This window comes from Muntiacus reevesi, chromosome 2, assembly GCF_963930625.1.
Source record: "Muntiacus reevesi chromosome 2, mMunRee1.1, whole genome shotgun sequence".
Lineage (NCBI taxonomy): Eukaryota > Metazoa > Chordata > Mammalia > Artiodactyla > Cervidae > Muntiacus > Muntiacus reevesi.
Window position 1 is genome coordinate 9,720,433 of NC_089250.1, and position 13,861 is coordinate 9,734,293.

The window sequence follows — 13,861 nt, forward strand, 5'->3', positions numbered from 1 at the left end:
ATGTGCAGGTGTCTGCATAAATGAATTATACATACATACATACGCACATACATATATACATGGTAGACACTGAAGAGATCAAGACGAAATGGAAACAGGAAGAATTATACAAAAAAGATCCAAATGAACCGGATTACTATGATGGTGTGATCAGCCACCCAGAGCGAGACATCCTGGAGAGCAAATTCAAGTGGGCCTTAGGAAGCACTGCTCTTAATAAAGCTAGTGGATGCAAGAGAGTTCCAGTAGAACTAATCAAGACCCTAAAGGATGATGCCATCAAGGTGTTGCATTCAGTATGTCAGCAAATCTGGAAGACCCAGTAGTGGCCACAGGACTGGAAAAGGTCAATCTTCATCCCAATTCCCAAGAAGGGGTATACTAAAGATGTGCTAGCCGTCAGGCAATTGCACTCATCTCCCATGTTACTAAGGTCATGCTTAAAATCTTGCATGCTAGGCATCAGCATTATGTGAACCAAGAACTTCCAGATGTCCAAACTAGACTTAGAAAAGGAAGAGGAATCAGATACCAAATTGCCAACATTCACTGGATCATAGAGATAGCTAGGGAATTTCAGAAAAACACGTTCCTCTGTTTCATTGACTACGTCAAAGCCTTTGACTGTGTCGTTGTTGTTCACTTGCTCAGTCATGTCCGACTCTTTGAGATCCCATGAACTACAGCACGCCAGGCTCCCCTGTCCATCACCAACTCCTAGAGCCTGCTCAAACTCATGTTCATCGAGTTGGTGATGCCATCCAACCATCTCATCCTCTATTGTCCCCTTCTCTTCCCACCTTCAATTCTTCCCAGAATCAGGGTCTTTTACAATGAGTCAGTGCTTTGCATCAGGTGACCAAAGTGCTGAAGCTTCAGCTTCAGCATTAGTCCTTCCAATGAATATTCAGGACTTATTTCCTTTAGCATGGACTGGTTGGATCTCCCTGAAGTCCAAGGGGCTCTCAGAAGTCTTCTCCAACACCACAGTTTAAAAGCATCAATTCTTCAGTGCTCAGCTTTCTTTATAGTCCAATTCTCACATCCATACATGACTACTGGAAAAACCATAGCTTTGACTAGACAGATCTTTGTTGGCAATGGAATGTCTCTGCTTTTTTATTATGCTGTCTAGGTTGGTCATAGCTTTTCTTCCAAGGAGCAAGCATCTTTTAATTTCATGGTTGCAGTCACCATCTGCAGTGATTTTGGAGCTCAAGAAAATAAAGTCTGTCACTATTTCCATTGTTTCCCCATCTATTTGCCATGAAGTGATGGAACCGGATGCCATGATCTTTGTTTTGTCAATGTTGAGGTTTTTTTGTTTTGTTTTTTTTTTCCCAGTGGGTTTTGTCATACATTGATATGAATCAGCCATAGAGTTACACGTATTCCCCATCCCAATGTTGAGTTTTAAGCCAGCTTTTTAACTCTCCTCTCACTTTCATTAAAAGGCTCTTTAGTTCTTCTTCACTTTCTGGCATTCAGTCCAGTTCAGTCGCTCAGTCATGTCCGACTCTTTGTGACACCATGAATTGCAGCAGGCCAGGCCTCCCTATCCATCACCAACTCCTGGAGTTTACTCAAACTCATGTCCATTGAGTCAGTGATGCCATCCAGCCATCTGATCCTCTGTCCTCCCCTTCTCCTCCTGCCCCCAATCCCTCCCAGCATCAGGGTCTTTTCCAATGAATCAACTCTTCGCATGAGGTGGCCAAAGTATTGGAGTATCAGCTTCAGCATCAGTCCTTCCAATGAACACCCAGGACTGATCTCCCTTAGGATGGACTAGTTGGATCTCCTTGAAGTTTCTGCCATTAGGGTAGTGTTATCTGCATATTGAGGTTATTGCTATTTCTCCCAGTAATCTTGATTCCAACTTATGCTTCATCCAGCCCAGCGTTTTGCATGATGTACTCTGCATATAAGTTAACTTATATAAGCAGGGTGACAATATACAGCCTTGACATACTCCTTTCCCAATTTGGAACCAGTTCTGTTATTCCATGTCCAGTTCAAACTGTTGCTTCTTGACCTGCATACAGGTTTTGCAGGAGGCAGGTAAGGTGGTCTGGTATTCCCATCTCTTTAAGAATTTTCCACAGTTTGTTGTGATCCACACAGTCAAAGACTTTGGCATAGACAACAAAACAGAAGTAGATGTTTTTGTGGAATTCCCTTACTTTCTCTATAATCCAATGGATGTTGGCAATCTGATCTCTGGTTCCTCTGCCTTTTCTAAATCCAGTTAACCATATGGAAGTTCTTGGTTCACATACTCTTGAAGCCTCGCTTGAAGAATTTGGAGCATTACTTTGCTAGCATGTGAGATGAGTGCAATTGTGTGATAGTTTAAACATTCTTTGGCATTGCCTTTCTTTGGAATTAGAATGAAAACATACCTTTTCCAGTCCTATGGCCACTGCTGAGTTTTCCAAATTTGCTGGCATATTGACTGCAGCACTTTCACAGCATCATCTTTTAGGATTTGAAATACTTCAACTGGAATTCCATGACCTTCACTAGCTTTGTTCGTAGTGATGCTTCCTAAGGCCCACTTTACTTCACACTCCAGGATGTCTGACTCTAAGTGAGTGATCACACGTTTGTGGTTATCTGGATCATTAAGATCTTTCGTATAGTTCTTCTATGTATTCTTGCCACCTCTTCTTAATATCTTCTGATTCTGTTAGGTCCATACCTTTTCTGTCCTTTATTGTGGCCATCTTTGCATGAAATGTTCCCTAGATATCTCTAAAGTTTTGACTGTGTGGAGCATAATAAACCATGGAAAGCTCTTAAAGAGATGGGAATACCAGAACATCTTTTCTGTCTCCTGAGAAACCTGTATGTGGGTCAAGAACAACAGTTAGAACCCTGTATGGAACAACTGATTGGTTCACTATTGAGAAAAGAGTATGTCAGGACTCTCTGCTGTCACTCTGTCTAATCTATACGCTGAGCACATTATGAGAAATGCCAGGCTAGATGAGTTACAAGCTGGAATCAAGATAGGTGGGAGAAACAATAACCTCAGATATGTGGATGATACCACTCTAATGGCAGAAAACAAAGATGAACAAAAGAGCCTCTTAATGAGGGTGAAGGAGAAGAATGAAAGAGCTGGCTTAAAACTAAATATAAAAAAACCTACGATCACAGCATCCGGCCCACTCATGACAAATAGAGGGGGGAAAGGTGGTAGTAGTGACAGATTTCCTCTTCTTGGGCTCTGATATCACTGCGGATGGTGACTGCAGCCATGAAATCAGATGTTAGTTTCTTGGCAGGAAAGCCAAGACAAACCTAGACAGTGGGTTGAAAAGCAGAGACATTATTCTGCCAACAAAGCTCTGTATAGTCAAGGCTATGGTCTTCCCAGTGGTCACATATGGCTGTGAAAGCTGGACTGTAAGAAGGCAGAGTGCCGAAGAACTGATGCCTTTGAACTATGGTGCTGGAGAAGACTCATGAGAGTCCCTTGGAAAGCAAGGAGATCAAGCCAGGTAATCTTAAGGGAAATCAACCCTGAATACTCATTGGAAGGACTGATGCTGAAGCTAAAACTTCAGTATTTTGGTCATTTGATGCAAACAGCTGACTCATTGGAAAAGTCCCTGGTGCTGGGACAGATTGAGGGCTGAAGGAGAAGAGGGTGTCAGAGATGGCTGGATGGCATCACCGATGCAATAGATATGAACTTTGCAAACTTTGTGAGATAGTGAGGGACAGAGAGGCCTGGCATCTGCAGTCCATGGGGTTGCAAAGTCAGGCAGAACTGGGTGACTGAACAACAACACATATATACACACTCATATGTTCATGGCGCCTATGTAAAAAGAGCCTCCATTTATTTGAGTGTCTATGGTCCCTAGGACCTCATTAAGTACAGCTGACCCTTGAATAACATGGGGATTAGGGGCACCCACCCTCCACCCAGTGGAAAATTTACAGTCTGCCCTCCATATATGCAGTCCTTGTATCCACAGTTCTACATCCCCGGTTTTACCAACTTTCAGATCATAGTGTACTGTAGTATTTGCTATTAAAAATATATATATATATGTAAGTGGACCCACACAAACCCACGTTTTTCAAGGGTCATCTGTATTTCCTAGCATTTCATCTATTTGCAATTTGCTTCCTCACCTCTTCTTTGAGAACAAGAGGGACACTTCATCTTCTTGAAAGTGCTAATCCTCAAACTCTAGATTTGAAACACCCCTTAGACATGCTGCCTCTTTTTGCAGAGAGGACTGTGGAATTGCAAACTTTCACAGTGTTAGAGTCTTCATATTCAGTGTGGGGTGTGCCTGATTTTGCATTGTAAAAAACGAATAGAAAGTAGGCGTGTAAAGAGAAACCGAAAGAGGAGTTTGCCTAATGGATCATCTGCTCACTGGGGGATGTATAAGCAGAGCTTTCCCAGGAGGTTTTCAACACCAGGTGGCCCAAGGCAGGGGCAGGATGAGAGCAGGGTGGCCTGATGTCAAGACATGGGGGGCTACCTAAAGATCAGATACCAGTGAAGTTTCAGAGATGAATACCCAGTCCTGTTTCTGTCTTTGCTAATTCTACAGGGCAATATCTATCCTGGGACCAGGCAGAACTTGAATGGAGATAGGGATGGTGAGGAGAGGACAGGGCAAGGTGGAAAGAAATTGGCATTTTCTCCCAAACATCTATTTTCAAAAAGAAATCTAATTCCAGCAATGAAATGTCAGTTTTACTCCCAAACATAGCTACCAAGAGAGATGGCTTCTGTGGACACTTCTCAGCTTGCAAATATTTCCCCTCCGAGGTCACACAAGGAACTGATACATCCATTTCCCTGAAATAAATGCCATCCTGGAGGTCTTCCTGTCACTGTCAGGGGTGATGAGCAGTGTTAAAGGAGGGGAATAATGACATGGCAGAGTGATTGAAAGGGTTTGGGATGTGGTTTCCTGTTTGGTTCAGACAAAATAAAACCATTATCTGTGCTTCATCTTTTTCATCTGTTTCCTGAGCTCTCTTGTGCCTGAAGCCCGTTGCAGCTTTCAGGAACAATACCAGCTTGTCACAATTATAGATCAGTTCATCACCACAGGCAGTCTCCAATCTCCTTGAGCTCTTTCCAGGGGAAATGACTTTTCTGGGTCTACCTTATCCCTGGGTATTTTGCCTTTTGAAAAAGTTGGTGCTGTACTCATCCATTATCTGCAGAGAACTGTCAGGTAGCACATGCCCAGGAACTCTGAAGAATTTGCAGGTGGCCATCTACGAGAGACCAAGACCCCCATTAGCTGGTGGGTCAGCAGAAATGAGACACTCAGACATGTAGACTTGGTGGGGACAAGTGTTTGCTGAAAAGGGTTAAGGACATGCTTGATGTTGAAGAACTTAGGGTTCCCCGGTGCATTTCTTATCCATTGCTAAAACATGCCCAGGTCAGTAGGATCAAGGGGGCCAGGACGTAGTGAAGATGTCAGGAGAGCTCTAAATATCCTCAGTTTTACACTTGCTACCCTAGGTTACCCCTGCTCACTAGGAAGCCACATCCTTAATATCCTGGCCCTTGACCTTTCTTTATCAACAGCAGCCCATCACCAGACCCATGCAATTTCCAGCTATCAGGTTGCTGCTGACTCTTTGCTGCAAAAGTTCTTTCCATCCCAGGGTATTTGTTTTTTTTCCAAAGTACAGGCTTCAATCCAGCCCTACACACATAAAATGTGTATCTTGAAACCTACAAAACACTGTTGAAAAGAAATTAAAAATATGTAAATAAAAGAAAAGCTATTGTATTCATGTATAAAAGACACATTATAGTAAATATGGTAATACTCCCCAAATTGATTCCCACCTGACTTTCTCACAGAAGTGACCAAGCTGATGCTAGAATTCAGGTGAAAATGCAATGGACCCAGAATAGCCAAAACAACCTTGAAAAGAAAAATAAAAAAAGAGAGAAGGCTCACTCTTCCCATTTTAAAAACTTACTTCAAAGTTACAGTAATTAAGTCAGGGTGGTACCAGATAAAGATAGACATATAGGTCAGTGAAATAGAATTGAGAATTCAGAAATAAGCCTTTATATTTATGGTTAATTGATTTTTGACAAGGGTACCAAGACAATTTATTTAGGGAAAGAATAATCTCTTTAGAAATGGTCCTGAGACTATAGGATTTCCACATGCAAAAGAATGAAGTTGAATTCCTTTCTTACACGATTAATGCAAAATAAATCTTAGACCTAAATGTATAGCTAAAAACTATAAAACTCAGAAGAAAACAAAGGAATAAATCTTATTACTTTGAGTTAGGCAATATTTTTTAGATCTGATACTGAAAACACAAGTGTCAAAGAGAAAAAATGATATATTGAATTTTATAATAAAATTAAAAATATTTTTCTTCCAGGTAAATCATGAAAAAAGTGAAAAGACAACCCATAAAAGTATAGAAAATATTTTGAAATGTTTACAAATCATATGTGTGTTAAGGGCATCAGACAATCTAGCAGTAAAAAGACCCCAAACTAAAAAATGGATTAAGGCTCTGCATAGTCACTTCTTTAAAGACGATATACAATAGTCCAAGTACATTAAAGATACTCAGCATTACTATTCATTCAGTTCAGTTCAGTCACTCAGTCGTGTCCGACTCTTTGCAACCCCATGAATCGCAGCATGCCAGGCCTCCCTGTACTATTCTTTAGGGGAATGCAAATCAAAACCGCAATGAGATCCCACTTCACATCCACTAGGACAGTTGCAGTCAAAAAGACTCACAATAACAAATGTTGGCAAAAATGTGGAAAGACTGAAACCCTTTGCTGATGAGAATGTCTAGTCACTTTGGAAAACTGGCAATTCCTCAAAATGTCACACACAGAGTTACCATTGTTTAGTTGATAAGTTGTGTCTGATTCTTTGTGACCCCATGGACTATAACCAGCCAGATTCCACTGTCTATGGGATTTCCCAGGCAAGAATACTATAGTGGGTTGCCATTTCCTTCTTCGGGAGATCTTCCCTACCCAGGGATAGAACTTAAGTCTCCTGCATTGGCAGGAGGGTTCTTCAACACTGAACCAGCAAGGAAGCCATATGATTCAGCATACAATTCAGCAATCCCTAGGTATAAATTCAAGAAATCTGAAAACACATGTCTATAAAAACACTTATACACAAATATTCATAGCAATATTATTCAAATTAGCCTATAATTGGAAGCAACCCAAATATCCGTAACTGATGAAAGGATGAACAAAACATGCTATATCCATTCAACAGAATACTACCCAGCCATAAAAAAGAAATAAAGTATGAATACATGCTACAGCATGGATGAAACTATTATGCTAAGGAAAGAAGACAGTCAAAAAAGATCATACAGGAAACAATTTATAAGAAATATGTTAAATAGCCAAATGTATAGAGACAGGAAATAGAGAGATCCGGGGAAAGGAGAATGGGGGGGTGACTTCTCATGGGTATATCTCTTTTAATAATCTAAAATTATTAGTGAAATTTGCATAATTCTGTGACTATATTAAAACCATTGCATTGTACATGTTAAGTGGCTATACTGCATTGGCATATGAATTTTATGTCAATAAAGTTGCTTTTAAAAAGTGTAAGTTTTACTTGTTTTGGCTTTGTTTTTAACATCACTGTATGTATTGCTATACAGAAAGTCAGCATTGGAGAGAAAAGAGAACAAATTTAGAGCTTTTAGGGAAGAATGCCCAATAACTTGCTTTAAATGATCAATCACTTGGGGGCGAAGTGACACACAAAATAAATATGGAAATAAGCATTTTTTCCTTCTGTTCCATAACATGAACACACTGACTGCTATGGAAACGGAAAAGAAAACTCCAATAATGTTTGGCTGAAATATATACAGTTACATTTAATAGCACCAGGAAAAATTTCAGAGTACTACGACTGAACATATATTGAAAGGCTCTTCGAATTACCTTTCTAAATTTGATAGTAATACTATTCACCTTGAAGAAACTGAGGAGATGGTAGGAAAATGAAATAAATAAAGTGGTTGTTCTGTATGTGACTTTGGGAAGGAATTGTCCCTTGGTTGGGACTATACGCCAGCAGAGACCCATCATCATACTATTGCACATTCATAGCTGCAAGCACACCTAGAAAGACTGGATTCATTATCCATGGCAGACCTTGGTCCTCTTCACCAAGATAATAGGAGCCTTGCTTCCACTTCTTTGTTGTGCCTCACATTTTACATGAAATGGCTCAAGTCCAAATCTTTATCAGTGTCATTCACTTGTGTGTATGCATACTCAGTGGTGTCTGACTCTGCAACCTCATGGACTGTAGCCCACCAGGCTCATCTGTCCGTGGAATTTCCCAGGCAAGAATACTGGAATGGGTTGCCATTTCCTCCTCCAGGGGATCTTCCTGACCCAGGGATCAAACCTGTGTTTCTTGCACTGGCAGATAGATTCTTTACCTTGCATGAGCCATTTCCACTGGTAAACATCCTACAGTTATTAATTCAGTGGAGTACCATATTTATCAAGCTAAGGTTGAAAGTAACTATACAACACATTCTATAATCAACACACTGGCTTTTATAAAAGAATTTTCTTTCAAGTGGTGACATGTTGGTTCAACTTGATCTAAATTAAATAAATTAACATTTCAAGAGACAGAACTCTGTGGGTGTTTTTTCATGTTCTCCTAACCCAATGGAACCTAGAAAGAGGTCCATTGATCTATATGTACCTAATAAGTTGGTAAGAAATGGTACAGAATGGAGTGGAACCACAGACTACCAAAACCAAAGAAATGAAATGATGGATGGTCTCTGAGAGACACACCAACTTTGCGTCTTGGGATGCTCACCCTGGCAGCCCTAGGGACCTTTGCTCACATGACAAGCATTTAGTTTTAATTAAAAAATTTTTTTGATTATACCATATGGCATGTGAGATCTTAATTCTCCAACCAGGGATTGAACCCATGCCCCCTGCATTGGGAGCACAGATTCTTAACTATTGGATTGCTGGGGAAGTCCTGACAAGTATTTGTTTATAGAAATTCAACAGAGCAGGTAGGCAACATTATTTGTGGAATAAAAAAAGTACCAAATGATATGACCCAGTATTGCTTACAAAATCAACTGTCAAGATTATTTTTCTCAGCCTGAGGAACTTCTAATTTTAAAGTTTGGCATCTTGTTATCTGCCTGAGAAGCCTCTGGGCTAATCACACATTTGGACAGAGCTGAATTATTCAGCTTGTCTACCTTTGTGCTTTTGTGACCCTAACAGGCTGCCTGGAATAAAGATTTGAAAGTATCCCAGAATATCCCAGTTGACACAAGTAAAATAAACTAAATGAAAAATGCCTATATTTTGAAAATAATTTTAAAACTCTCAGCTAATCAGGAAAAAAGCCCCACTTCCTTTTACAATCTGAGATTGGCCCACTGTGTATATAATCATACGAAAATATATAGATAACTATTTGATTAGCTTGATCATTATATAGACAACATAGGAATTCTCCAGGCCAGAATACTGGAGTAGGCAGTCTTTCCCTTCTCCAGGGGATCTTCCCAACCTAGGGATTAAACACAGGTCTCCCGCACTATGGGTGGATATTTTATCAACTGAGCCACAAGAGAAGCCCAAGATTACTGGACTGGGTAACCTATCCCTTCTCGGATAGGATCTTCCCAACTCAGGAACTGAACTAGGGTCTCCTGCATTGCAGGTGGATTGTTTACCAACTGAGCTATCAGGGAAGCCCCTGACAAGCTTGATCATTATATAGACAACCAAGTCAGATAATTTAATATCTTCTTTTTGCCCATGCCACTCTGACCGTGGGGTCTTAGTTCTCTGACCAGGGATTGAAACTTAGTCCCTTCATTGGAAATGCAGTCTTAACTGCTGAACCGCCAGGGAAGTTCCCAAGTCAGATAATTTAAGTCAAAGCAAAACAGCAGGAGGAGAACAAGGTGCGGAGGAGTAGGTGGACGTGGAGTACATCTCTGTCCACGGATGCATCAGGAACACACCTTCAGACACAGAAGTGCAAGCAGAACAGCAGCTGAGAGCAGACAGGAGCACCCGAGCAGCGGAAAAGAGTATACAGAACCACGCAAAACTCGGTAGGATGAAGGAACTAAGGGGAAAAACAGGAGTGTTAGTAGGATTGGACTTGACCTCAGTGGACGGGGGAACTGAAGGAAGGGTCTGATCCCCACGCTGAGGCAACTTAGAGGCACTTAGAGGCACCACGTCTGAGTCAGAGGAGAAACATTTAAGGCTGAGAGTGAAACAGTTGATCCGTGGCAGCCTAAATGGAATGAGAATCAGACAGTCCTTGCCGCAGCCATACAAATCCTGGACAGGAACGAGGGTTCCATGGAAGGTGCAGTGGCTGGGAGCTGGAGTTTGGGGAGTGTGGAGCAATCCCAGGGCGAGGGCTGCTGTTGACTGTGGAGAGACGGATCAAGGGGAGGTGAGGGAGGAGACTGTGGTGGGAAATGCATGGAGGAAAGCCAGGCAGCCATGGAAGCAAGGCGATACTACTGAGTCATGCGTAAAGGGTGGAGTCATCACCATAGCCTCTCTCCTCCCACACACCAGCATCGGCAGCTGAACAATAGAGAGGCCGGCCCACCAAATGCCTGATGTACTCAACTACAGAGCAGGACCCCACCCAGGGTGCCCCTTTAAGTGCCTGATGTACTCAACTACAGAGCAGGACCCCACCTAGGGTGCCCCTTTAAGTGCCTGATGCCCTGAACCACACAGTAGTACCCCAGTGAGAGGGCCTCCTCTACGTGCCTGACACGCGGAACAACAGAGAAGGAGCCCAGGCAAGGGAGCCTCTAAGTGCCTCAATGGACAGAGCTGTGGAGAAAGACTGGCCAAAGAGGCCTTCTGATCGCCAGCTACAAGAGGCTCTAAAAAAAGACTCAGATAGGGCCGTAACTCCTGCAGGGGAGGCAATCCGTGTCCCTGCACACTTGGCGCCGCCAGGATCCCCACGAGCCAAGCAGCTGCCCACCTTCATGCTCAACCCTCATGGGGGCAAAGTTGCCCCAGGCAAAAAAAGTCTTACATCTATGTGTGCAGGGTTGCTTCAGTAGTGTCTAACTCTGCAACCCTGTAGACTGTGGCCTGCCAGGCTTCTCTGTCAGGGAGGGGTTCCCCAGGCAAGAATACTGGAGCATGTTGGCCAATACTGGCTGCCATACCCTTCTAGAGCACTATATTTCCTGCTGCCCTAGCCGCCAACTCCCCTGAGTACCTGGTGCTGCCAGAACCCCTGCGACCCAAGCAGCTGCAGCACCTCCACAGCTGGCCCTCACAGGGGCAAACCCAAGTCCTCCAGGGCAACCTCAGGAGCAAACCCCAGTGGACGACCCACATGCAGAGGTGGGAATAAAACCATAATTGAAACCCGGGGGCAGTCTGGCAAAGGAAGAAGACCCAAAACCTTCCCACCAGCTGTACAAGCTGCAGATTAAATCCACACAATCAACTATGCAGACTCTTTGTCTATGTAATATATAAAAGGTCATTGAGAGCTCTCACGAAAGAAAACGCACTAGTTTTAATAGCTGTGGACATTGGAGGCAAGAACAGGCACCAGGAGCAGGACCAGATTAGAATCTGAGCTGCCCCCACAGCAGGTCCGGAGATCAGCAGAGTGTTGGAGGGCATCCTAGGGAGGTGAGGTGGACTGTGACTCCCAGGAAGGGAAAGGGCTCTGACAGCAGTGACTCCAGAAAAACATTTATTTTTCTTATGTTTTGACTTGCTTTGTAGATTCTTTTGGATTTTTCTTTTTTTTTTTCCTTTTTCACCCGCTCTGCTGTAGTTGTCAATTTTATTTGCACTATGAAATCTAATTAAGCTTTTGAGCTTTTTAAAAATCTCAGTCACATTTTTTTTTATTGCTGTTATAAACCTCTGCCTCTACATTGGGCTTTTGCAATTCTATGGAATTTTCTGGGTTTTTTTCTTTTCTCTTTTTTTAATTTTAATTTTTAATTTTTTAAGCCTATTATTATTTTTCTACATTTATTCCTTTGTTTGCTTTTCCTACTGTTCTTTTCCTTTGCAGTTAGTTTTTAATGTATATAAATCTTTCACTTACTCACTTTAGTCGCTCAGTCATGTCCGACTCTTTGCAACCCCATGGACTGCAGCACGCCAGGCCTCCCTGTCCATCACCTACTCCCAGAGTTTACTTAAACTCAGGTCCATTGAATCGGTGATGCCATCCAGATGTCTCATCCTTTGTCATCCCCTTCTCGTCCTCCCTTCAATCTTTCTCAGCATCAGAGTCTTTTCAGATGAGTCAGTTCTTTGCATCAGGTGGCCAAAGTGTTGGAGTTTCAGCTTCAACATCAGTCCTTCCAATGAGAAAATCTTCTTTACTTACCTCTAACTTTGTATATCTATTCTTTCTTTTCTTTTGTCTCAACATATTTCTTAGTTTTATATTCATTGCTTTATTCCCCATTTGGCACCTTGCTCTAGTTTTGTTTTCTAGTTTGTGCTTTAGTTAGTTTTGTTCTGGTAGATATAATTTTTGGTTTTCTTTGTTCGCATGTTGATCTATTTATGTTATTTATGTTGCACTGTTTTGATTTTGCTTATGGGTGTGTATGTATATATGTATATTCACTCACACTTTTTATTGTTGCTATAAGCCTCTGCATCTAAGTTGGACTTTTGCAGCTCTGTGGAGTTTTCCTTTTTTTTTTCCCCCTGTTTTTCTTTCTTCTTCCATTTTTTTCCTTTTCTCTTTTATAATTTTTTAAAAAACCTATTACATTTTTTTCTACATTTATTCCTTTGTTTGCCTTTCCTACTGTTCTTTTCCCCATTAAAGCAGTTAATCTTTAATGTATATAAATCTTCTTTATCTACCTCTATTTAACTTTGCATATCTATTCTTTCTTTCTTTTCTTTCTTTGCTTTCCTCTCAACATATTTGTTAGTTTTATTTTCATTGCTTTATTCCCCACTTGGCATCTTGCTTTAGTTTTGTCTTCCCATTTGTGCTTTAGTTAGTTTTGTTCTTAACTGGTAAATATAATTTTTGATTTACTTTGTTCACCAGGTCAATCTACTGTACTTTATTTTTGTTGAACTGTTTTGACTTTGCTAATGGTTACATATGAATATGTGTATGTTCCACTATTTTAATTATTATTTGCCAGATTTTGTAACTGCCATTTGTCTGGGGTTCATCTTTGGTTTCTTGTCTTTTGATATTTGTTTTAATCTCATTTAATGCCATAACAAACCACTTGTGAAATCTTTGTTCCTGACCAGAGATCAAGCCCTGAGCCTTTGGAGTGGGAGCACTGACTCCAAGACCCTAAACTACCAGAGAACTAACCCTAGGGAGTATCAAGCAGTAAGAACTCACACAGAGGAAACCACTTGAGTGCAAGACCCAGCATCACCCAACCACCAGTAGCACCCTGTGCAGGACACCTCATCTAAAAAACAAACAAAACAAAAATACAAACCCAATCATCAGCAGATAGGATTACTACCTCACTCAGCCTTGCCCATCAGAGGAAAAACAAACAAACAAAAACTCAGTACAAATCTCACCCTATACGAAGCTTACACAAACCACTGCACCAACCTTAGGCCAGAAACCAAAAGGAAGAAAGAATTCAACCTCGAAGCCTCAAACACAATAAGTTAGAAAAATAAATAATGAAAAGGCAGAGAAATACTACCAAATGAAGGAACAACCTAGAAACACAAAGTCCAAATAAATGAAGAGGAAATAGGCAAACTACCTGAAAAAGAATTCAGAATAATGATAGTAAAGATGATCAAAAACCTTGAAAA